Source organism: Phalacrocorax carbo, chromosome 3, assembly GCF_963921805.1.
Source record: "Phalacrocorax carbo chromosome 3, bPhaCar2.1, whole genome shotgun sequence".
NCBI lineage: Eukaryota > Metazoa > Chordata > Aves > Suliformes > Phalacrocoracidae > Phalacrocorax > Phalacrocorax carbo.
The window spans coordinates 75,337,289-75,362,209 of record NC_087515.1 but is presented as its reverse complement, the minus strand read 5'-3'; positions in this window follow the sequence as shown (position 1 = coordinate 75,362,209).

Genomic DNA, 24,921 nt, shown 5'->3' with positions numbered 1-24,921 from the left:
TGCCTTCCTGCAAAGAAGCTGGTTTGACCTCAGTCTTTGTATTCCCCTTACATTTCAAGTGATTACCCAAATCTTCCACCATCTGCTCAGTTGCCAGCCCTCAAACTGGTAAAAAGCAGCCAGCTTCCCTAGAACTAAACCATAAAATGCCAAATGCCATAAGCGACATAAAGATTCTTTATGAAAAATGCAATGTTATATACCAAGCAGAGTAACACAATAAATTAATAAATAAATAATTCCACCAGAAATTAACTCTTAATGCCATTAAAGTAATGAGGCATAAGGTCAAAGGAAAGGAAACAGGATTTTAAATTAGTATTTTCACTGCAATGATGGAACCACTGCTGAGACCCCTAATCCGTTCATGCTGACAGACCCATTATCTGCAATTATTCTTTATTCAAGTGTAAACCACCATTATGCATGGAGCTGTTGCTACCGCAATAAAAAATTTTAAAAGCCCTGTACTGTAAGAAGCAGCTGACTTTACCAAGATGCAGGGGCCTACTTTAAAAATGTATCCTTCCATTTGCAGTCATAACTTGGGCCTTATTGTGACCCTTTCAAAAAATGAAAATAAAACACTTGAAGCCTCTGCTCAAATAACAGATTTGCACCAAGGATTAGTCAAAGTTTATTTATTTATCTATATCAATCATCTATAGCACCTATATCTATATCTATATCCATGTATGTATCTAACATTTCTTCTGTAATGTGTGGCCTCATATGAAGCTCATTTTTGAAAAGCAGTAAACAAAGACGGATGTTGCGTTCTATAGTAGACATAATGCTTTTGAGGGTTTTCTGTTGGGAAGAGCTGGTCCTGGCTGCTTCCATCTCCTGCAGAGAGGAGAAAGAGTTGCAGGTGGTGCTGCAGAATGAAAGCAAGGCTCCTTCAAATTTTCAATAATCTCATTAATTTCCAGTCCTGACCTTGAAAGGATAGTTATCTAAAAATTGTATGAAATCAAGAGGTATATTCTATGTGAAAGTTATTGTCACTTTGATACAAAATATTTTACAAACTTAGGAGAGACTGAAGAAATTTGCTTTCAAAGGAATTATGGGCTCACATTTAGAGGAATTGCCAAGTGTTAGAAAATACATGATTTTTTTTTTTTTAAAAGGAGAGAGACATCTCATTCCTGTCACACCCCTGATCAGCTATAAGCAGGGTGAGAAATGCTGATCTGGGAGTCTTTTCAGTTCTGCTGTGCACACTGGGAGTGAATCACTTGCCCGTTACAGGGACAGATATCATTGTGAAAACAGGATAGAGATTTCAATGTGGCTTGCCTGGTAGGATGTGCTGATAGGTGTTGGCAAGGGCTACAAGAAGAATCTCTGGATGGTACTGGAGAAAAACACATGGAGAAGTAAAATAGAAAAGGAAGATAGCAATGGTTGCAATATGATCCATACCACACAGGCCTGGCATTTCTCCCTTTCTCCCTGGAGAGAACTTGCTGTTAACATGCTCTAACATATGTGGCATGGCATAAACGTGCCCTATGAATGCTCTAACATATGTCACATAACACAGACATGTCCTATGAAGCTATTTCAATACTTATTAGGTGGTTATCAGGGTAAAAATATTTCGTTAAAGAAAACAGAGTACATCATTATCAATATGTTATACTTGCACCTCCAAGACTGGGCTAGTTATCAGGAGCTCTGAATATACTTTAACCTACCCAGGTGTCACGGTTTAGCCCCAGTCAGCAACCAAGCACCACACAGCTGCTCGGTCACTTCCCACGATGGGATGGGGGAGAGAACCAGAAGAGTAAAAGTGAGGTATCTCCTGGGTTGAGATAAAGACAACTTAATAGGTAAAGCAAAAGCCGTGCACACACAAACAAAGCAAACCAAGGAATTCACTCACTCCTTCCCATGGGCAGGCAGGTGTTCAGCCATCTCCAGGAAAGCTGAGCTTCATCATGCATAAAAATTACTTGAGAAGACAAATGCCATCACTCCCAACGTGTCGTGTGTGTGTCCGTGTCCATCTGTTCATCCTGTCCTTGTCGTCCCCCCCCCTTCCTTCTTCTTCCCCCAGCTTTACATGCTGAGCAGGATGTCAAATGGTGTGGGATATCCCGGTGGTCAGTTTGGATCAGCTGTCCTGCCTGTGCCCCCTCCCAGCTTCTTGTGCACTCAGCGGAGCCTGGGGAGCTGGAAAAGTCCTGACTAGTACAAGCACTGCCCAGCAACTACTAAAACATCAGTGTGTTATCAATATTATTCTCATACTAAATCCAAAGCACAGCACTGTACCAGCTACAGTGAAGAAAATTCACTCTATCCCAGCTGAAACCATGACACCAGGTTAAGCCAAACCACTTTTTTATTACAAAAGTGACCCTTCCAGAAGAAAAAGGACAAATGCTGTTTTTGGTTGGTGTAAGGCCACAGTTAGATGTGGAGCATGTTTCCAGAAGGACCTATAAACATCCAGAATGGATATTGCAGCTAAAGAATGACAACTTGGAGCCAGCATAGGAATTTCCCTAAAAATTCATTCTAGTAATGATCAGAAGACTTTCTTATGAATTTTGCAGAATACTACTAAAAAAGATTTTTAAAAAAATATCAGAAAATCCCCCATTATTCCACTGTACACATCGAGATATATTCTAACTTCTGGTCACACCATCCAAAATGATTTAGCTAAACTGGAAAAACTAAGCAGCTTATGTTAACTTTCTCATTTCTGACTTCATTCCTGTGAAGCACAGAAATAAGCACAAATAGGAAAATAAAGGAAGTATAAAAATCATTCCAGTGTAGAACTGTTACCAGGACTAAACAGATATAGGCATACTTATTGAAAATTAATGAAAGTCATATATGTTCCAAGGAATAAAATAGACACAGAAAGAGAGAGAAGTGTAAACAATGTCAGAAAAAAATCCTACATTTCGCTTATATGGCTTCTCATCTCACGAAGGGTCGTCTGGCCTGTTTTTAATATTTCTCAAGTCTTCCAGACCAACATTATTGCATTTTTAAATCTTAACCCAAATCCTATAATAAGCTATTAGATAAAGACTTCCTCCCTGATACCGGAGAGGTCCTGTCTGAGGGGAAGTCTAGCTCATATCATGGCCATTGTGTAAAGACATATTACATCAAAAGCAGTACAGTAAAAGGATTATAAGCAACTCTGGAAAAGTGATAAACTGAAGAAGTAAGGCTGCCATTTGCTCTGTTCAGAATTCCAGCTTTATGATGCAAAGTTTTTGTCTTTACAATCTAAAGACACAGCCTTTGCCTGATTTTAACCTTACTGAGTCAGCAGGAAGGGTGAGGATGCCAAGAGTGAGACTACCTCCTAACCCTTATTCCCTGTGCCCAGCACAGCAGTAGCACCAGCAGCAAGACCCCTTTTAGTCACAGAAAGGCACCAAGGAGCCACTGTGAGGAGGACAGCATTCACACCCATGCACACAGAGCTTGTCCCTCAGGTAGATGTGGTGGAAAGATGATGTGGGGTTTATGCAGATGGTGTCTCACAAATGCTGAGAAGTCTTGCCCAAGCAGCTTATGGCAGTCATATACAGGCATGTTCTCACCAGCTCAGCAGAAACCCCATCTGAGAGTCCAAGGCATCCAATTTCCTCTGCCAGATCCAAATACATTGGAGGCACTAAAGATTTTCAATGAAACAAGTAAGAATAATTTAACAAGCAAAGCAACATACTCATTTCTAATCATACTTTGAAAAAAAAAAGACCGAGTTTTTGTGGAACTGCTTCCAAAGCTCTGTTCTGAACTGACACTAATCATGGAGGATTTCAACCCAGATTTCAATCAGAGTTAAAGTAAAGCAAACACAGAGCTTTAAACTGAAAAGCATCAGGCAGCCTGAACAGGCTGAATCTGTTTCTTTTGTCAAAAACATACTGTCAAGGTAAGAAACCTGAAGAAAAAAAAACAAGGGGAATTAGGCATCTGAGCACTTTTATACTTCTCAGACTTTCTTTTCTGGAATGTACAGCCCTGAGCATGACAGAGGTTTTTCTGTGATTCTGTGATTTGGACTTCAATGTACATCCTACAATATTTAATGTCTCCTACTTAAACTTCTTCATCATACAAGGGTAATGGATAGTGGAAATAGGCAGGCTGTTGTTACAGTATTCAGTATGCTGACTTTAAAATATCTACAAATACTATGTTAAACATGATTTCTATTTAATTAGTGAAGATCTGAATCTATCACATCCATCTCCTGAGCTCCTTCGCTGCTAAGCAAATTGCTTATACTGTCTTCTCACTGGAAGAAAGGCTATTGCTATAGTAGCCATGCTGACATGCGATATCATTTTAAAGGGAAATAGCCTGTACAGCAGGTGCACTTTGAATTGTTCGGTTTCATTTTTCTTACATTTTCAGGCAATAAAGGCATTGCTGGATGTGTTAAATGTAAACTATTCACATAAAAGAATATGAAATTCAATCCTTTTTGGGATAATATTATATGATTTCAGAATTCTTTAAGCAAAGTCTTAAAGGTCAAGCAAGTGTGAAAATTGTAAAGGTAACTTATCAGAAATGGGAGTAACAGTGGTAGCCAAATGGAAAAACATCAAAAAGAGATAAAAGATGCACTGGGTAATTTATACAATAGATGTAATTTCTGGTAGATTGAGTAATTTATACATGCATCTCTGTGAAAATCCAGAGTAAGCTTTCTGTGATTTTCAAAAACCTTTTTTTTGAAATAATTTCTGAAATACATTTTTGGTGATTTTGCATAATGTGACTTGCATGTTTCCTTCCCAGTTACACAGTTAAATTACACAGCATTCTATATTTTAGTAATTTTCTATACTGAAACAGACAATTAAGAAATATATTATTTTTATATACTGAGGGGTTACACTGTGGAAATACAACATAACATTTCAGAATATTGGTTTCTAGTAGAAGTGCTACACACTGTCACCCACGTGACCCATGGTTAAGTTTTGGACCCTGTGGGGTGTGGCTTTGCCCAAGAAGTGCTGGTGTTGGGGGCAAGAAGAGATTCAAATTAAAGCCTAAAGGAGTCATCACAGCAGTGTTTGTAACACAGGGAGTGTATAGAACAAACAGAACAAAACTAGAGCAATGACAGATTTGATGACAAATAAGTGTGTGGCTTTCATATTTATAAATTTTTCTCAGAGTCTTTTCTCTCTCCCATCATCTCTTTCATTCACCATCACCACTTGGCTATTTCCCTATAAATCAAAACCTCTATATTGGCTTGGGTTTAGTGTCTTTCATTTTTTTCTTGTAGTGTAGTTTGATCTCCCATCCTAAGAAATAGTCATGTTAACCCATGTCACCTGCTATTAGATTTGTCTCAAACATATTGTAGGAAAGAATAAAACACAAACTCATATTTCAAGGACTTAATATTTCATTGATTTTACTTTCACGGTGTAAACTGGGAATATTAAGATCTTAGGGAGCTGGTTGCTCAGTATAGCAGTTTATTATTTGCACGTCTATGATTTATAGTGCCTTCTTATATCCACTGCACTTTTATTACCAGTCTTTCTCAGACAACAGCTTTTTCAAAATGCTCTACAGAACCAGGGTGTTTTCTAAAACACAGTCAGCTGCAGAAGCTGAGAGATCAAACCTGACTGAGATATTTTCCGAATTAACCAACAGTGAAGTAGATGCAATTCTGAAGCAAGTTAGAGGCTACTGAGGATGCTAAACATGAAAAAAGGGTGTGATTAGTCTGCGATAAGAGGTGAATGAACAGAGTGAGGCCCTAGACGGTGTTTTGTTGCACAGTTAAAAAATGTAGTAGCTGGCCTTCGTTATGCAAGGGCTACAAGAATTTGGCCTCCAGGTGTCTGCAGGAACAGCTCTTCCAACAGCCACTTCCACACACCTGGATGCTGAAAGGGCTGCCAAACTTCAACTTTGCTTTCAGCTGCTCCTTACCTCATCTACGTACCTTGCCATAGCTCAAAACTCTGGAAGAACAAGCAACAGAACAGCAACAGAAAAGAGTGAAGCAACTGTCTGCCAGTAACATAACAGAACTGTTCCTAAATAGCTGAAAACCATTTATTTTCCAAACATGGAAAAGCAACATGAAAAATGTTTCATTTCCAAACATTGTATGACAGAAGACGATGACCATTTCTCATCACTGTTATATCTCAGGGGGCTGCCCTGATATTAACCATTGTAGCAGCCCTCGCACTCTGGGTGCTCATCCAGCTTAACCTTAATTATACATTTTAGCTATGCAGCTTAGAGAGAGGTGAGTGAAAGCTATGAATCTTGTAGAACAGCACAAGAAATGGTACGATTATGTGAGTTAAATACTGCTTGGCAAGTATTTGACTGACTGATATTCATCCTCCAGCTGGGATCTGATAACTTCTTTGAAGGTAGACACAAAGAGTCAATTTATCTGGCACCCTGTTTTATTTCCTTCCTCCACTTTAGTCTCAGTTGTGTTCACTAGCTGAAGGAATAGAAGTTATAACACAGTTGCTTAATGCCTAGAACAAAAAGGAGAAAGAAATAATTTAAAGTTTTTCTTCATTCCTTTTCCCCCCAGAGGCAACAGGGAAGAAGGGATTTCCCGCAAGCCCTACAGGTAACTTCTTTTTGAACCAATAGATGCAGAGGTATAAATTCTTAGTCAACTCACAGTCTACAGGTAGAAAATTAGTATGGAAATTCTACTACACCTTCTTAAACAGCCCATCCTTGAACAACCTTTTAAGAGAATACTGTCTCCTGAGTTTTCCTTTTTGAAATTCTTCCAGGGAACTTCATTAATTTGGCTCTCTTTCCTTTCCTGCAATTCATGCATCAATTGCCATCTAATACTGAATAATTTTGTCCTGTTACATGTTTTCTCATTTGGAGTTATGTTCTGCCATAATCTCTGTTAGTTTCTGCAGGAAACTACTGTACTAAATTGCTGTTGTGACACAGTTCCTTTCTTGTTAAATGAAGGTCAAGAACAGACTAATTTGTTTTTTTCTAAATGACTCTGCTTAATTGCTCTGCCTTTCCACATTGATTCTGTGAAGGGATTCCAATTACATCACCTTATTATGGGATATAGTGCAGTGGATGGCAGAGCCCAGGTTTGCAGGTATCCTCTGGATTAGTGGGTCTTCATCAATGTAACTAGGACATAGTTTTCTCTGGTATAGTTCAGACACATTAGTCCATCTTAATATTAAGAGAAACCACCGCTACTATTCCTTACAAGTCACGCAGCCTCCAGTTCCTTATTTGCCTTTTTTAAAACTATCCTTGGAACAGGAAGAATGGGTGGCAGAGAGGCGAGAATGGTATTTCTTAGATGACCATTGAAGACATTGCAGTGAAACAATGAGAGCAAAAACCTGGACCAAGGTTTTGGACTCATAAATTTTAGAGTATTTTGTACAAAACACTTTTCAGACTTCATAACAGTATAGATTTTTCTAATAAATAGAAACAAATTTAATTTACAGCAAGCTAGCAGATCAGGGATTGAGCTTTTGAGGCATTTTTTTCAAACATCTGTTTGCAAATTCATGTACTTTTGGATGAAACTAACCTGGAAGATGACTCCCAGGAGTGCAGTTAATATTGGATACTTACTGCAGAGTCTCAGATTAGAGAAAATCTGCAGTAAAACCCCCAAGTAACGTAGATTTGACATTCTCAACAGCAATGGTTTTGCCTTCAGATCCTTTTGTATTGCACCACCCACCTTACTAATGTAAACACGGTCTTTCTTGTGCAGTGGTCTAACAACATGGTTAATATTAACTGTTAAATTTAAAAACACAGGAATTACCTGAACAAAGTTCACTATACATTTTCCATAGTGCTTTCAAATTTACACATCAGTATTTGATAAGAAAAAGAGGAGAATAAATAAAACAGTGGGGAAAGAAAGTAAAAAGTTGCAGTTGAGTTCCACCTTATGGTCCTGGCAGTTGCTTCTTCCTGTGCAGAATGCAGTGAGAGTTTTACTCATGAAATTAAATTAGATACTAAATGTCTAATAATCTATATAAATGGGAAAGGAATCTTATCCCAAACTCTATAAAGAAAGGAGACCACAGGAGAAAAAGGAGCATCTGAACATGGAAAAAAGCTGTGCGGTAAGGAGAGAGCAAGTAATACATATAGCAAGCGCTTTATACCTTTCATGAACTATGCACTTCAAAATCAAAATGCTTGCAGTAGCCTTTCTTTTAAAATGCCATGTTCTTTTCTAGATCAGTGTTGCTCATTTACATTTGAGAAAAACACAAGAAAGTAAAATTGAGAATGCAGATGGTACAGAGTTGGTTGGTGGTCCTTTATCAGCTAAAAAGCGAGTCTAAGCTTCTACAACAATTAACTGTTCAATCAAGTGAAACCCCTTTCATGTGGTAAAATCCCCATAATTGCAAATCCTAATCATAAAATCGGGCAGTAGAAGTGACTGTCCCACAGAGGATTTTAAATACAGCTTTTAATAAATGTTATATCCAAATCACTAAAACCATAAGTCATTGTGGTCTCCCTACTGGTCTGGTAAAAAGAAATGGTCAACATCATGAATATTATAGTAGAGATTTACTTCTAAATCTTCACAGTTTTGCTCACTTTCTCTCTCCAAGGACTGACAAACAATTACTGATAAACAATTTTAGGGCTGAAAGATTTTTGTGAGTCAATAAAGCAGCAAAGACTAAGAATTCTTAGCTCCTCTGAAGTAAAGGCAGAATTTCTTAAAGCTAAAGGATATATATATAAGCCACAAAGTTGATGTCATACAAGAAGGATTTGAAAAGGAAAGGCTTGGCATTATCACTGCCTTGTACTGAGATCAAGTCTGTGCATGCCTGGTCCAGTCTCTAGTTACTTTTGGTTATTCTAACAACTAACCTAAGGATCTCGGGGCTATGAATACTATTTGCCTTTCTTACGGATGAGGACTCAAAGAGCTCTTATATCTTGGAGGGATTCCCATCAAGCTATAAAGAATATTTCTGTGACAGATGGCTCAAATGCCTTGAACCTAGAAACTGGCCAAAGGTAAACAGTGAAATTATGTAATTTTTATATAGAATTAGAATGTATTTTTTTTAATTTGTTACATGCATTTTACAATAATTTTATTAAAATCTATTACTGTATATGAAGTCTTATTTATTTGTTTTAGACAGCATTTAAGAAGTGTACCTAGGACTTCATATGAAAATATATGAAGTAGACATAGCTTCCAGCCTGAAGATCAGGTGTAAACATCACTTGAAAAATCTAGCAACATGATAATGGAGCAAGGGGAAAGAGTAAGAATGGTCTGGAGAAAAAAAAGAAACATGGGTTGTTAGACATCAAAGGCATGGGTCCAGATACGTTTTTTTAGTAACTAGTGATACTTTAAATACTGGCATCAGCTTTATTTCCCTCAGGAGATAGTCTCTTCCATGTTGCAAATCTGATTAGATTTGGATCGAAGCCTGGAAATTCACTTATTTGCTCTTTCCCAACCAAGCGGCTGCAGATTGCTGGTGGAAGGTTCAACCAGTAGCAAAGCTGAGCACTTATCTCAGAGACACACACATGGGGAGGACACAGGGACACGGACATGGCCAGTAACAAAGACTGACAGACAAGGTGCTGCCTTCAACAACACCCACATACAAGGCTCATAAAGCACAAGCACAGACATCGAAGTCCCCTCCTCTTCATCTGGCAGAGACTGAAGGTCACTAGCACTGGCACACACACAGCACTCACCAGGTTCACAGGGACACAGATTCCCCTGAATACAGCATGGCCCCTCTGTCCACCCAGCACCCCTGCACTGATTGCAGCCCTTCTCACCTACCCCACAGGACCCTGGCTCACCATCTGGACCAGCTTTGTGTTCAATCCAAACATATGGTACTGACACACTCCTCCCGCAGGCACCCACAAATACCCCAAATCATCATGTTGCTTTCCTTTCTCCCTTACAAAACAGAAATTTGAAGTTACAAAGTTCAGGTTGGCCCTCTCCAAAGCTGTGCCTGGTGTGTCTTAATGGCCCATCGGCTAGTCTCTGGAGACTTTTGATCTTTGACATTGTCTCTGTTATCCCTTGCCTTTGAGGTTTGCGTCACTGTACATTTTTGTTTATCCTTTCCCCCTTCACTTATCATCCCCTTTACATTTAATTGATTTTCCTTGACTGGATAACCCTAATGAATCAGATGCTCTCACCTTCTGTGTACCCTTACAGCACCCTCAGCTCCTCATCCCCAATGTGACTTGTGAGTTCTGAGATGGGAAAGAGCCCAGCAGAGCTCAGCAGAACCACTCGCCCCATGTCTCCTCTATTTCTTACATTGGACACAGCTCTGAAGATAGAGCCTCCTCTCACAGCTTGTTATTTGACCCTTGAGACCGGTAATGAACACTGCACCAAAAGACATGAGGCACGCTCCCCTAGGCATGCTCACCAACTTTCCTACTCCCTCTTCCCCTGCGATAGCTCTTCATGCAATTAGAAACCTGGAAGCTTGAAACCACATGGCAAGGCCAAGCATACACCACTGAAATCTGGCAAGAAGGTCCCACAGTGGGGCCTGGCCAGGGAAAGGATTTTGAGTTCATCAGCAGAGAAGCCATTAGGATCACTAGTTGAGAACAGTATTGTTGTAAGTGAAATAAAATGATCACCGTTTTTTATTTTTCATTTACATTTTTGAATAATGATCCTAGATTTAAAAATTGGTTGTTATGCAACAGAGCCTAAGAAGATTAGCACAGTTATCTAGAGAGGCTTACAGATGCTGTTTTGTTTCAGCTCTTCAGCAATGATAAATTTTAACTATTTGCAAGTGGTGGCACTCGCTCTTCTTGTGCAGGGCAATTTCATTAATAAAGCCTAGTATTTCAATTCAGACTTGTCAGAAACTCTGAAGACAAAGCTCAGTCCTGCCACAGCCATTAATGTTGCATGGGGCAACCCTCTGAGATGACTTTTAATAAAATCTTTAGGTGACACTACAGACTTTTAGGACTCCTCCCAACTGCCAATTTTCAAGGTTAAAGAAACTTCATTTTAATGTTAAGAGCGTTTGACAAAGGCTTAATTTTCACTCACTGCTTCAATTCATCTCTCTTTACAGATGTTTCTGTTAATATTTTATTACATTTAGCACAAGAATGATTTAGGTTCTGATTTTTATTTTTTTTTAAGCATAGCTATATTTCTCTGTCACTTATTATATTTCAATCCTGACTTTTAAAGCACTTTAAAAAAATCTGGCTTGGCCATCATCTTTCTTTTCTATTTTCTTTCGCTGAACTGATGTGTTTGTTTTCTTTTGCTGAAAGAGAACACATGCTTCAAGCTGTTGCCACAAAAGGCAGAGGAAGCACAAACCGTTCTCCACTTTGTTAGCAGTGTAAGTCGAAACCATCTTAACCTGCTGCTGAGCTTGCAAGCTATGCTATTAAGTTTAATATATGTTACATACATTTTATATTATCCTGTTTGTTGTGGGGTTTTTTTGTTTGTCTGGTTTTGGGTTTTGGGGGGCTTTTTTTAATCATTTCTTCCCTCTCTAATTAAATAACAGTTGAAAAAGATCAGGAAACTTGCAAATTGCCTTGAGTGTCTTGAGTTCTCAGGTCATTGTCACAAAGGCTTCATAGTTACTGTAGATATCTGGAACTGTAAATCTTGGCTGTTCTTGCAGAATGCTTGTAATCTTTCAATTTAACCTTTCAAAGTTGTGGTAGGATTATGTTTTAAGCATCCTTCTAAACTCTCATCAAGATGTTTTATAGTTTCATTGGGGAACCCGATGTTATGTCAACAAGAACCACCTATCTGTTATCATGGTGTTAGCACTCCTAAGTTGAAAAATCACAAACACTTTAAAAAATTCAACATTCTCTGGATTTGTTAGGTTAAGTTAGAATAGAGGTAAACAACTATTCTGTTTCTTTTTGTTAGGGATTGACAAATCTAGTAGCCTGAGAGGGGTGAGGTTGCCACAGGTGCATGTCCCCTGGCCCAGCCAGTAGCTGAACATGTATTCCCAAGAAGCACTGATGCATGCATGCACACAAAACATAAATACTCAAAGAAAGGGCCAGCCTCACACAAAACCAGAACTATTCAGCGCTCACACAAACACAAACATTACTAACGGTTTCATCTTGTTCCCCTCCCTGGTCAAAACCAGTGAAAACCCATTAGTGGAAAATATATACATTGCCTCATGCATGAACACATACATGAAAACAGGTCTCTCTCTCTAGTAGCTACCCCAGACTCATGACCTTACCAGTAGCTGACCACCAGGCCCCACGGTCTCTCCAGTATCCAGCCTGGACCTCCTAGTCCCTCCAGTAGCCATCACACAGACCCTTTGCTTTCTACAATATCTGGTCCAGACATATGGCTGCTCCAATATTTGGCTCCCAAACATCTTACCCTACTCCCTGGCTAGCCCTATGTGATGTTTGTCAGCAATCACACGCTGGCCCAGGCACCTCCACAATGTTCACGTACCCCAGTCTCACTGGGTGCTGCCCCCTGGGTGCCTGGGTCCCTGTGACCTGAGTCTACTCAGCACTCACAGGTCCCTGTGGCCTGATCCCACTCCAGTGGCTGCACTCAGAACCCCATACACACACACATGCACATACGCACGCACACAGAGTCCCTCATCCAGGAAAATAGGTAGAAATGGAATTTACTGTGAAGCCAGGACACCTGCAGGCACCAGTCCCAGGGCATGGCTAGACAAGTGTACTGATTTGTCAACTGTTTACACCCAACAAACCCCTGTTACGTCCTGTTCCCTCTATTTTCCCACATTTGTTCCTCCTCAGTGAACCCTGACCCCTCCTTTTCCTTGCCTTTGTTTCCTGCCTAAGCATACTATAAGTTTTGTGCAATCCCCAAATGCTCTTTTCCCCTTAATGAGCCCATTCCCCTCCAGCAGTGACCCCCAATAAGTAGATGTTCTCAGAACAGCTTCTCCCAGGGACTCACAGTGGTGGGTGTCGCTCCAGACCCATGGGGCTGACATTCTCCTGGGATGCCCTGGGAGGGGCCAGGGCAGGGGCTTGTGCCTCTGACCAGGTTGTTGGGGTTCCCCTGCTTGGCACTGTGCTGCTCTGCTTCTTCGTGTCTGGAAGAAGGTAAGTGTCATTCTTGGCTTCAAGAGCATGAAGGAAAATCTGGGAAACTGTAGGTTGGTGAGCCTCACCTCGGTCCCTGGGAATATGATGGAATAAATAATTCCAGAAACTAGAACACATGAAAGATAAGAAGGTGATCAGGAGTAATCAACATGGATTTATGAGTGGGAAAGCATGCTTAACCTACTTGATGGTCTTCTACCATGAGCTGAAGAGTCATGCTCCTCACTACCAGAGCAGAGTTATGTGGAGGAACCATCTTCCTCTTCTGCTCCCCTTCATGGGATGGCTATCTCAGTCAACGTCTAGCTTTCAGTAATCTGAAAATCCTACCAGTTTTGTTTTCAAATTCTGTTGGAACAATTGCAAACTATCAAAATATACAAATCTTAAAATCTATTATACTGTCACCTGGATATTATTACACCCTTCACTGAAATACAAGAACTGGTCTTACACTTAGTGTAAACTTAGCGTATATGCTGCTGAGTGCATTGCAGTATGAAGTAAACGAGTTAAGCTAAAGCTGCCATTGATAGTAAAGTAGTTCATGCAAAATTTTGATAAAAAATCTGGAACTACTACAACTTTCATTATATCATTAACTAATTTCAACTGATTTGTAAGGAAACTCTCTTCTTCTGTAATCAGTCTGAATCAGTACGATCTCTGCACCATATTCTACTTGGTAGAATCATGATAAATGCATGACCACAATACATTAGTAGAAATGTTTCAGCCTAATGGATGTATAATCCATGAACCAAGTATCTTTGAGATATCATGATCTTGGAAAAGTTAGATATTGATGGTACCAAGGGAGCTGTTATGATCTAGTTTGCTAAAAAGAGCATTCAGATTAATCAGATTCAGGGCCATTCTACTGTAAAGAGTGACTTATACTTGAGCTAATATGAGACTCAAACTCCCTTCACATAAAGTTAATGTGGAATATTGTGGAGGTGTATTAAAGGAGATTTTGGGTATATAAACATGGTGGGGATGGTTACTTACTTTCTATTCTTTAGTTAAAATCACTTGTGACAGGAGGATGAAATGTGAGTATGAGCCATTTATAAGTTAATTCAATTACTATTTTGACTTCTATTTTATTCTTTTTCTTACTGCTTTAAACCACGGTTTGGGAAGTACTTAACATTTTGTCAGTGAGGCAGCATTTGATAAATAACACTACAGATTAAAAATATATATAATGCATTTAATAACTGATTTGCAAACAGTCTAAGACATGCTTTGTATAAAACCCCTTGCATTACATCAACTGTGCAAGAGGCTGATTTCTGGAAAAGGGCTATAAAACCCTGTAATTATAATCAGGTTATGAATGATGTTCTCACTTAATTACAAATCCTGATTAGAGTCTTCTATACTAGGTTCTCTCTAATATTAAGATTAAATAATGAGCACCATAAAAGCTATCCAGTTTGCCTGACCTTTATATAACACTGGGTCAGATATCAGCATATTGTAAGTGTGCCTTTTATGAGTCTGTTAGCTAAATCTATGTGTCGACCATATTTGAATTCTATTAATAAATCTGCTGCCAGAACACAGTCTAATAAAATAAGAGATGGACATAGACTAGCAAAAAAGGCTATTTTCTCAATCTTATGACCTAGAAAAGTATCCTAAGGGAAGGCCACTGAGTAAATTAAGGAATTTTCAGACATATGCCTAGGATGTCTAGTCAGAGTCAGAGATGCTTGAATTTAATACCAAGTTAGGGGGTAATGCAGAGAATTATAATTATTCATCTGTAAAAATCCTTTATAATTACAGCCTATTTTTAGTCTTCTTAAACTCATTGGTTTAATTGTAAGATTCATAAATTTATACATTTTATGAAATGAAAAAGTCAATACTGTAATCTGTTGTCCTGGTTTCAGCTGGGATAGAGTTAAATTTCTTCGTAGTAGCTAGTATGGGACTATGTTTTGGATTTGTGCTGGAAACAGTGGTGATAATGTGGAGATGTTTTAGTTGTTGCTAAGTAGCGCTTACACTGGTCAAGTACTTTTTCAGCTCCCCAGGCTCTGCCGGGTGCACAAGAAGCTGGGAGGGGGCACAGCCAGGACAGCTGGCCCCAACTGACCAATGGGATATTCCATACCATATGACGTCATTCTCAGTATATAAAGCTGGGGGAAGAAGAAGGAAGGGGGGGACATTGGGAGTGATGGCATTTGTCTTCCCATGATGGAGCCCAGCTTTCCTGGAGATGGCTGAACACCTGCCTGCCCATGGGAAGGAGTGAGTGAATTCCTTGTTTTGCTTTGTTTCCACATGTAGTTTTTGCTTTACCTATTAAACTCTCTTAATCTCAACCCATGAGTTGCCTCACTTTTATTCTTCCGATTCTCTCCCCCAACCCATCGGGGGGAGTGAGCGAGCGGCTGCGTGGTGCTTGGTTGCTGACTGGGGCTAAACCACGACATCTGTCTATTGAAAAAAATATCATTGAGTATTTTATCAGCATTCATAAGATAATATAAGAAACAAACGAAAAAAAAAAGCATTGGAAAAAGGCTTATCCCCTAGTTGTGTTGTTTTTCAAAACTGTTTCAATGATAAAGCTTAGCTTGTAAAAATGAATTGCCAGGTCACTGGCAACAAAGTTTGAAACAAGCTCACATGAGATCTGCCTGAGAAATGGTAGCATTTCATAACACAGAAATATTAATAATACTGAATGTTGGGCATAATTGTGCAGAAAATTTAATGGTTTTAGGTCTGAAATAGACTGCAATAATCAAACCTACATCTCAAATTGTTCTTTTCAAATGCTACTACAGGATTTTCTGGGGATTGAGATTAAGATTGTTCCTGTTAATTTTCTTAAGATTCTCTGGTCTTGGTTTCTGTTTTCATCAGAAAGATGCAGTGATTAAGAAGTCTATTTAGGAAGTCTGGACAGCAAAGAAGAAACACAACACAAGACACTGAGCTGTATTTCTCATTTAGTATCATTCGAATACATTCAAAACTGCAACAGTTCTTTTTTGTCCATTCATTTTCAACATAAATTAAAATATTTGGTTTAAATATGTTCAGAATGTTCAACAAAAAATTTAGAACTATGTTTTTTTCCTGGTAGCTGGAATTTTAAAAACAAAAATCAAACAAGTTCATTTGGTAAAGGGCTATAAACCAGCCACAGCATTTAAAAATTGATGTTAAAAGAGTGGGATTCTCAAGGTCCTATTGCAGAAAGTGAGATAAACCAAGCAATTCTCTTGTTGTACTTAGCAGTAGAAATAAAATGGTCCACAAGCTGCAAAATAAGGACTTGTGAAAAACAGCATTTATGACAGCAAGACAGGCAGTAGAAAACATAAAACTGTTTTTCCCACTGATTGAATATTGGTTCAAAACCACTAAAATATGAAAAATTAAATTGTTTTCATCATGACGACCTGAACCAGCCCTTTGTTTAGGCACAGAATATTCACTGTAACTAAGCCTTTTATCTCAAAGAGTGTTTGTGGCTGTAAAATTTTGCAGTGGCTATTGCAATTTTAGCCTGTAGTTCTCAAGATTTATTGTCAGATTTTATATCTTAGAAGAGATGTGTGCTGGAAAGCTGATCCTGCTATAAAATTTAGAAAAAAATTGTATAAACAGACCTCGTACCTGTCTGAATAGTAATACTATTAATGAGCTAACTTCTGACATTTTTACTCACTTTTGAGTCAGTCCTATTTCAGACTAATTTCTGCCATATTCCTTCAGTAAAAATTTTGTTTCATTAAAGAATTGCGATTTTGTCCTGCATAATATTATACCTGGGCACATATAACCTGACTTCTGTTGCCACCAGTGAGGTTCCTTTCAGGTCTTTCAATGTGTTTATCCCACTGAAACCTACAGGAATAATCAAATCAATAAAGTAGCTCACTCTGGAAATCCATGTCAAGCTGGAGATTCAGAGGGGATTCTGGGACTGAGTGTCATTTTGAAGAATGACCTGTTCTAAACATTAAATTTAAGCTGGGACAAACCTGCCTCTGGAACTTGTTTTCTTCCTCCACAGACTCTAGTATGAAAAACTAGAGTAGTTACCTATCTGCTAAACATGTACCATTAGGTGAGATGACTCCTGCTTCCAAACGAGGAACTGCTTCTCTCCAACCCCTTTTCTTTTATGCCAGGTAACATCTCCTCCACTGAAAGTGCTGACTGCAGTAGCTCTCATTTAACACTCTCCCCATACCCTTCCCACCTCATTCTCCCTAGGAAACTATGTGCTAGTTCAAGATCCATATTCAAGGGCTCCAACTTCTAAGTCCATCTGTGAGACTAGGTTGTAAGCTAGTTCTCTTATAATCATTTTTTGAAAACTTGCAATATAATAATTTTTGAAAACTAGCAAAATCCTCTTTGTAATTATGTTCTTAAACCTTATATCAGGTTTTAAGACATTTTTCGACATTCTACCTGCCTCAGAAAAGCTTAGCCAAGCTTGGAGATGCTCAACAGTTTAAGAAAATCTGCAGGTGGATTTAGTGCTACCATGATCCTATTTACAGTTTCCAGCCTCAGGGTTGCTAGTGTCACCTGTGCGACTTACAGGAAAGAGCAATGGCGAAGATGCCACTATACACAAGGGGTCTGCTAATATCACAAAGACCCTTTCTGGCTCTCAGCACAGTTCTAATTCTATGTAGAATTAGTCTTGCATCCCTGCGGCCTGTGATCAAGACAGCAGAAAAGGAAAATAAAGCCACACTGTAACTTACTAGGCTCTGGTGTATCTGTGCAGATGAAACCCATTTACCAGAAGTAAGCCTGAAGAAAAATGCTACTGCAAATAACTAATTTATCTGGACTATTTTTCCTCATTTTTGGCCTCCATTGCTTTTTTTTTTTTCCTCCTCTGTTCTGTATGATTTACCTATCACAGAGCCAGCATGCATACAATGTTGAATTACTTTGCACATATACATCAGTTCCCATCCTCCTCTTACTGCTTATGTGTAGACCACGTCACACATCCTAAGTAGGTCAGCCCAGTGACTCAGAGGTATGAACTGCTTCTCAAAAAGGAGGGGATTCAGGGAGAGAGACTCTTGTATTCAGGTGAGACAGTCTTCAAGCCATCTCTATTCTTCCGAAAATTGAAGATGATGATGAATAAGACCTCCTGTGGATCACAAGATTATCATAACATCTTACTAGATGACTGAAAGTACAAAGAGATCCTTGAAACTCTGAAAGAGTCAATATTCTTTATGAGTGAATTGATGAAGTAGGTGCCTTACCGTGACAAAAACATGGGGTGAGCTTTGAACACAAACTGAATAAAAAATCTAGATAATCTGGGAAAAGCTAAATGCTGTGATATTGAAACTCTCATATGTTTTCAAGATTGCAAATAAGATGCAACAGTGTCTTTATAATTAGCAATCAGAGCGGCACCAGAATCAAGTACAAAAACAGAAGAATGACTATTTGTTTTAAAACAACCTTGCTTAATCATCCTGTGATCGCTCAAAGAATGATGAGACCTTTTAGAAAATCATTAGCAGTGCTGTCTTGGCCAGCACCTTAATTAGACTTTCTATGAACTTGGGAATTTCAGTAAAGGTGACATTTGCATCAAAGGATTTTCCCTTTTGTTTTTCAATGTATGACCATTTAAGAGAATACAGATCATTTATGCTGGCATTAAGAGCTTTTCATTCTTCTCCTCTCCAGGTATCATTCATGCAAATTAATTCATACAACCATTAAAGAGCCTATTAATCTCTTTAATATCCAAGAGCCCAGTAACTTAATCATTTTTACCTTTTGCTATGTTATAAGAGCTTGCCAGTTTTCTTGCTATTAACCTACCAATTTTATGATTGCATTGAGGTAAAGCCAGTTCTGCCAGTGAGAAAGGCAAGGGTGACACAGATAAGTTAAATAATTTCCTGCTTAAGTTATTGATATTTAATTTGAAGTCTAGTTAAGTTACGACATTCTTTTTTTCCTTCTTGCTGTAAACAACATCTCTGTCATTGCACTTCAGATGTAAGATCTTCATAAAAAATAACAGCCTTAAATAAAAGTTTACTTTTAAAAAGAAATTTCAGGCATTAGAATAGAATGGAAACATATTTTCTTCTTCGTATGTTTCGGTGGAAATAAATTGTTATTTTGATGAAAATTGTCAGGATTAAAAGAAAAAAAATCTGTTACACATAGATACATTCTGGAAAGAAAAAGCAGACACAGGAAGCCTAAAAAAGAACATTTTCAAAGATGCTTGTCATCTTAGATTTCTTCTCTGCCTTATATTTATCTAACATTTTAATAAGAATAACGCACCGCTCCATGTATGTGAGCAGTACAGCTCTGTTGCATACAAGAGGTTATTAGTGTCTCTGTAAACAAGGGCTCATTTATTTAAGTGCTTAAATACAGATTTAGGACTTTTCTTTGGGCATAGAGTTTTAAAAATGTTGGTTCAAATAAAACATTGTTCTGTCATGGTAGGTCACTGGTTACATTCTCTGAGATGCTATGGAGGCATTCTGACCATGAGTTCACAATACTGTTGAAGTTTTGTTCAGCACAGAGGAAAGCATTACCTGAAACACATAAAGAAAGATATAATTGGTTATACATATATTAACTAGTGATATATTGCTTCGGTATAGTGTAACACGAGCTTGAAGTAACTACCTTTACTGTCACAGGAAGACTCATTTAGAACAGCACCCCCTGCCCCTTTCTTAGGTTTTGATAGATGAAGATTGCTTCTCAATGGTATCTATATAAAAAGTATAGAAAATAAATTTAATATGATAAACCTCCTGCCAGTGACCTATATGCAGCATGCTTTTTCTGTCCTTAGGGCTGCTTAAATAGGCTATCGAACCCCTACGATTTCCAGGAGGAGGCTGGTTCAATATATCCAGACATACCAGCTTAACACAGAAATGATGGGTGATTCATAGCACTACAGGACATCCCACTCAAATCGAATACCAGGAAGGCAACTGAATGTACCTTTGACATAGGAAGGATGAAGTCAAAATTGTTAACGAGGTTCACCCTGAAGCCATGAAGTTATATCTAAAACAGTCTAAGAATTAATATCTGCTTTTTCATACTTCCTTTGCCAATATGATAGTCCTGCATAAATGGAGTGGTGGCATTTTATTCACAGTAACACCAGCATCACTAACAGTACAGGGCAGACAACAGTGGAGCATCAGCGTGCAAAAAAAGCAGCCCAGATAATTTCACATAGTTTGTTTTGGGTTTTTTTTTGGGGGGGTGGTGGTGGTAGAGCAGTGTCTTGCATAATCCCATTATTGTCACTTTTGAATGTTTATCCTCAAAACCTTCCTCTTTCTTTGCTCTTATTCTTTACCTCCCCTGCCCCCTCTCAAAAGAGATAAACACACATCCTCAATCATTTGGCAGCTTGAAGAATGGAGATACAGAGGCATAGCAATTTGCCAAGGGTCAAATAGGATGCCTGTAGTGGAGCAAAGAATCACATCCAGGTCTCCTTGGAGCCAGATTAATGAGATAAACATTGGACTAGACACCCTTTCTACACATTATCCATTTTCCATAGAGAAGTTTCAAGCAACTTATTTTCAGTGCCAGAATTGTTCTAGCACAAAATACAAAATCATTCAGCACCAGCAGTGTTTCTAGGATGCCTAATAATAATACAAATGAGTAAAAGACAAAATGGATACATATTTATAAAGTTATACATATATATACACACACACCTATATACACACACCCCTATATATACACACACAGAATGAGATAAAGAAGATACATTTTTTCAAAGAAAACAGTGTTAAACAGAGAAGTAACTAATGCTTTTGAGATATTAATCCATAAAAGGTGCATGTAAAATAAGACTTAGCCCCGTAATGTCAGGCCAGGAAATATTAATAAGTTCCATGTATTTAGATTTAAATCTGTGTGTAACTTGAATGAAGAAGAACACTTGGGTTTGGTTTTGTTTTGTTTTTTTAATAACCAGTGAATTCATATATTCATGTGAGTGAAACCTCTCTCAATCTAACAGTGTAAAAAAAAAAATTTGGATTCTGAGCTCCAGAGTATATCAAGCTTTCAATGGGCAGTTGCTTTCCCACCTTCCAACAACTATAAAAAGTTTTATGGCATATTTGATGTAACTGAATGTGGCAGAGGCAGACATTTTGATTTACAGTAATTCCAATGCTGTTAACCTGTTCAGCATAACAAAAGAAATTGCACAAAGACAAAAAGAAAAAAAAAACAAACCACCAACCCAAACCATAAATCAGAAAAGAAAATAAAAGTAAATTCTATAAGCCTCCCGTGAAATGTTGCCTAAGCCACTAAAGCATGTCTGATTAAATAAATGGGCAATGGTTTTTAAGGTTTGTTTTCCAAATGATCCTAAGATTGCAGTGAGACCATTACCTAACTAAGTCCTCTAGGTTTCTTTAATCATAGCCTAAAAATCTGATTCAGTGTCCCTTGGACACAATAAAAAGAAGATAACTGATTTCTTTGGGCTATAGATCAAGGTCAGGATCTTTATACTAACAGTGATTCCATTCCACTGTTGGTCACTATTTATTGTTGGTAATTTCCACATATGTTGACATCCTTTGTCGAATTTTTCATAACTCATTGAAGATTCTGTGCCAGATATACTTCTAAAGAAATTAGGGGTGAACCTTAACTTTTTTGTTGTCACCACGGTGCTAACACTAAGCCCTTAAGATACACTAAGAAACAAGAGGAAAGCCAAACTTTCTCGTCAGCTTTTTTCCCTGGAACCATTCAAGAGAGAAAAATGTCACCACAGTTAATAGTGTAAAGTCTCTGAGTGGCCTGAAGCAAAAGCACCTGTCAAAATTGCAATCACAAAAAGAAAGGGTCACCAGAAGGACAAATGCTGTATATAGTTGTATAGCAGTTCTTTGAAAATCAAGTTCAAATATGCTGTAATTTCACTATTATACAAATAAATCCAAGGCTTATTTTTTTAAATATGGAAATAAAGAATATCACTATGGGTATGAAGTCAGTGGGACTTGAATTGAAAATCATTACACAGTAGGCAAGCTACATTACTGAATGCCCAGTTACAGCATTGAATTTGTGATTAAACATAAATTAAACTGAAGAAAAAATGCTTCTGGAATTTTAAACTCCCATGGCAAGGAATTAGATTGTTTTCCTACCTTTTAATGCCAACCTACAGAATGGATTTACTGTCCTCTATTGTGAAATTAGAAAGACCAAGAAGGGAATGGGCTTCCAGCAATAAGAGAAAAATGTAGAAAAGCTTCTCCTTCTCCACAAAAATTCAAAATTCCATCTAGGCTGCTTGTGAATAAAGGATTTTACTAAATGGAAAATCTACTAAATGTCGTTTTGGTTCCCTTCCTCAGCCAGGACTCGGCACTCATGCAAACACAAAGAGCACAAACATCCTCATCCTATTCCCTTCTCTAACTGATCAGGATTAGTGGGAGATAGGTATATTCTGAGAGAGATGTACAGTATGGATCCTTGCCACAGCTGCGCTCAAACACCCAGTAGCTGCCCCTGGAACCCCGTCATCCTGATGGGTATCGCATCTGGGCACCAGGGCCCTGGCTTTCCCGGGGCAGCCCTGTGAGAGGACCCAACAAGGCGTCCTTCCTCTGAGTCCTTAATTTCTCCAAGACAAAAGGACCAAGAGACAAGGAGACCTGCTCTGTGATGAAGGGGCTTACCTGAGGCACACATCCCAGCTCTTCCTCAGACTCTCTGCATCTTTTAGCTGATGAAGAACTGAAAAATGGAAACAATAGCATCATGTCAGTACTACTACTGCTTTCTTCTTCTCTTCCAGGGAAATTTTTGAGATATATTAGGTTGAAGTGGTGGGTCAATCAGAAACCAACTGCTGTGACAGTACCTTTGAAAGACTCTCAGGATCTGACTGGGTAGGGACTAGTGTGAAGTTTCTTCTTTGATTCTGTTGTTCATAGGCAGAGACACTTGGAAACTGAGAAAGTTTTTGCAAGTGTTTAATCCAAATGTTAATCTTCCTTTGATGTATGTAAATACTGACTTCAGTTACTGATCTAAAATAAACTTCTTTTATGGGAAATACTATTTCATGTAAAATAAACTCATAACTGGACCAATTCAATACAAGATAAAGAAAATAATAGCCATAACATAAGAAGTTAGAAAATTGTGTGACAGCAAGGATTTACACAAAAAAAAGCAAAGTCTGCAGAGAATTTTTGCAGTAAAGTCTAAATCTGCTTTGTTATGTGAAGCCATTTAAACCAGGGCCCAAGGCACTCTGTGAGTTTGCTGAACGCCTTCCCTGGGGGTCCAGACACCCATGTCCACAGCCAGCTCTGCAAGGCTGCAAGGTCTGGCTGCTGGGAAGGAGCATTTCAGCCCAGCCCTCCCTGCTCGGTCCTTGCCTGAGCTGCACTGCAGGCATCCTGGTGCCTGGCCTCGTACCCTTGATCTGGACGCTGCCCTAGTGATACAGCTTCCCAGCTTGACCTGAGGCCTGCTTTGGCAACATGGACTTCTCGGGTGATCCAGACCCTTAGGTAGCCCCAGTCTGTGTCTGCAGACCTGCCCTGCTCCCCCCACTCGGGTACTTACATCCCTCACCTGCTCCCACATCAGTGAGGCCACTGCCCTGCTTGCCTTGTTATCCCACCCTTGCTGTAGTGCTAGGCTTTGTGCTCATAATACAAAACCAAATTAGTTGTCAAGAAAATTAAAACGATGGCCTCAGAATTTTCCTTTTCTTAGAGTTTATGTGCAACCTTAATGATAACAGCCTTTTTATGTAATAATATCTGATTATATTGTATTCACTACCTGCAATTGCTCCTTTTCATTACATTCTTCCTTTGCCTAGCTACTGTATTAAATTATTTTTCTCCCCTATAAGATGAGATAAAATAATTTCATTGTTGCATCATGCAAACTCTCTGCATAGCATACTTCGTCTGAGACACTTTAGTTACTAAAAAGTCTTAAAAGCTTTCTTTTCCTAATTAATCTTTTTATTTCTCATCAAACTTCCTTCTTGCACTGATGATGCATAGAATAAATTTAGATGCACAGAAGTTGCCAAGTCAAAATAGCTGACTGTTGTCATAGTTCAGTGCTTTAATCTGAAATTCCATCTGAGAATCTATTACTAGATTATTCAATAGAAGATATAAGAGGGTGCAAAGATTGAAGCATATGCTCAATTTTGGCCTCTGGAAGTACCTAATTGGAAGTCAGTGGGACTGTTCTTAGTCTTCAAATTTAACTATGCTGAAATTTTGTGTCAGAATCTAGTTGATATATATGTACAGTTAAATTTAAGCACACAGATAGGTCTTGTCATGATTATTTGGGTGGTAGTACATAGCTGGCTATCAAAATGGATGGGGGAAATCAAACTGTATGAAATGAAAATTGTTTCCACTGAAATTTTTTCCATCTATATATTTCAATCATAATATGACAGGTTATTTGTATTACAAGCACTTTATGATATTAAAATTAATATATTTATCTTCACAATTCATTTATCCTCAGTCATACGATGATAAACTTCACCACTACCCAGATTAACAAATCAGCGCTAATAAGAACAGAGGCCCCAATCCAGTTTATTGTCCTCAAACACAACATTCCCAGAAAGTTCACACATCTGATTTAAGAGGAAAGTACTTTCTAAAATGGTAACAGGCATAGGTT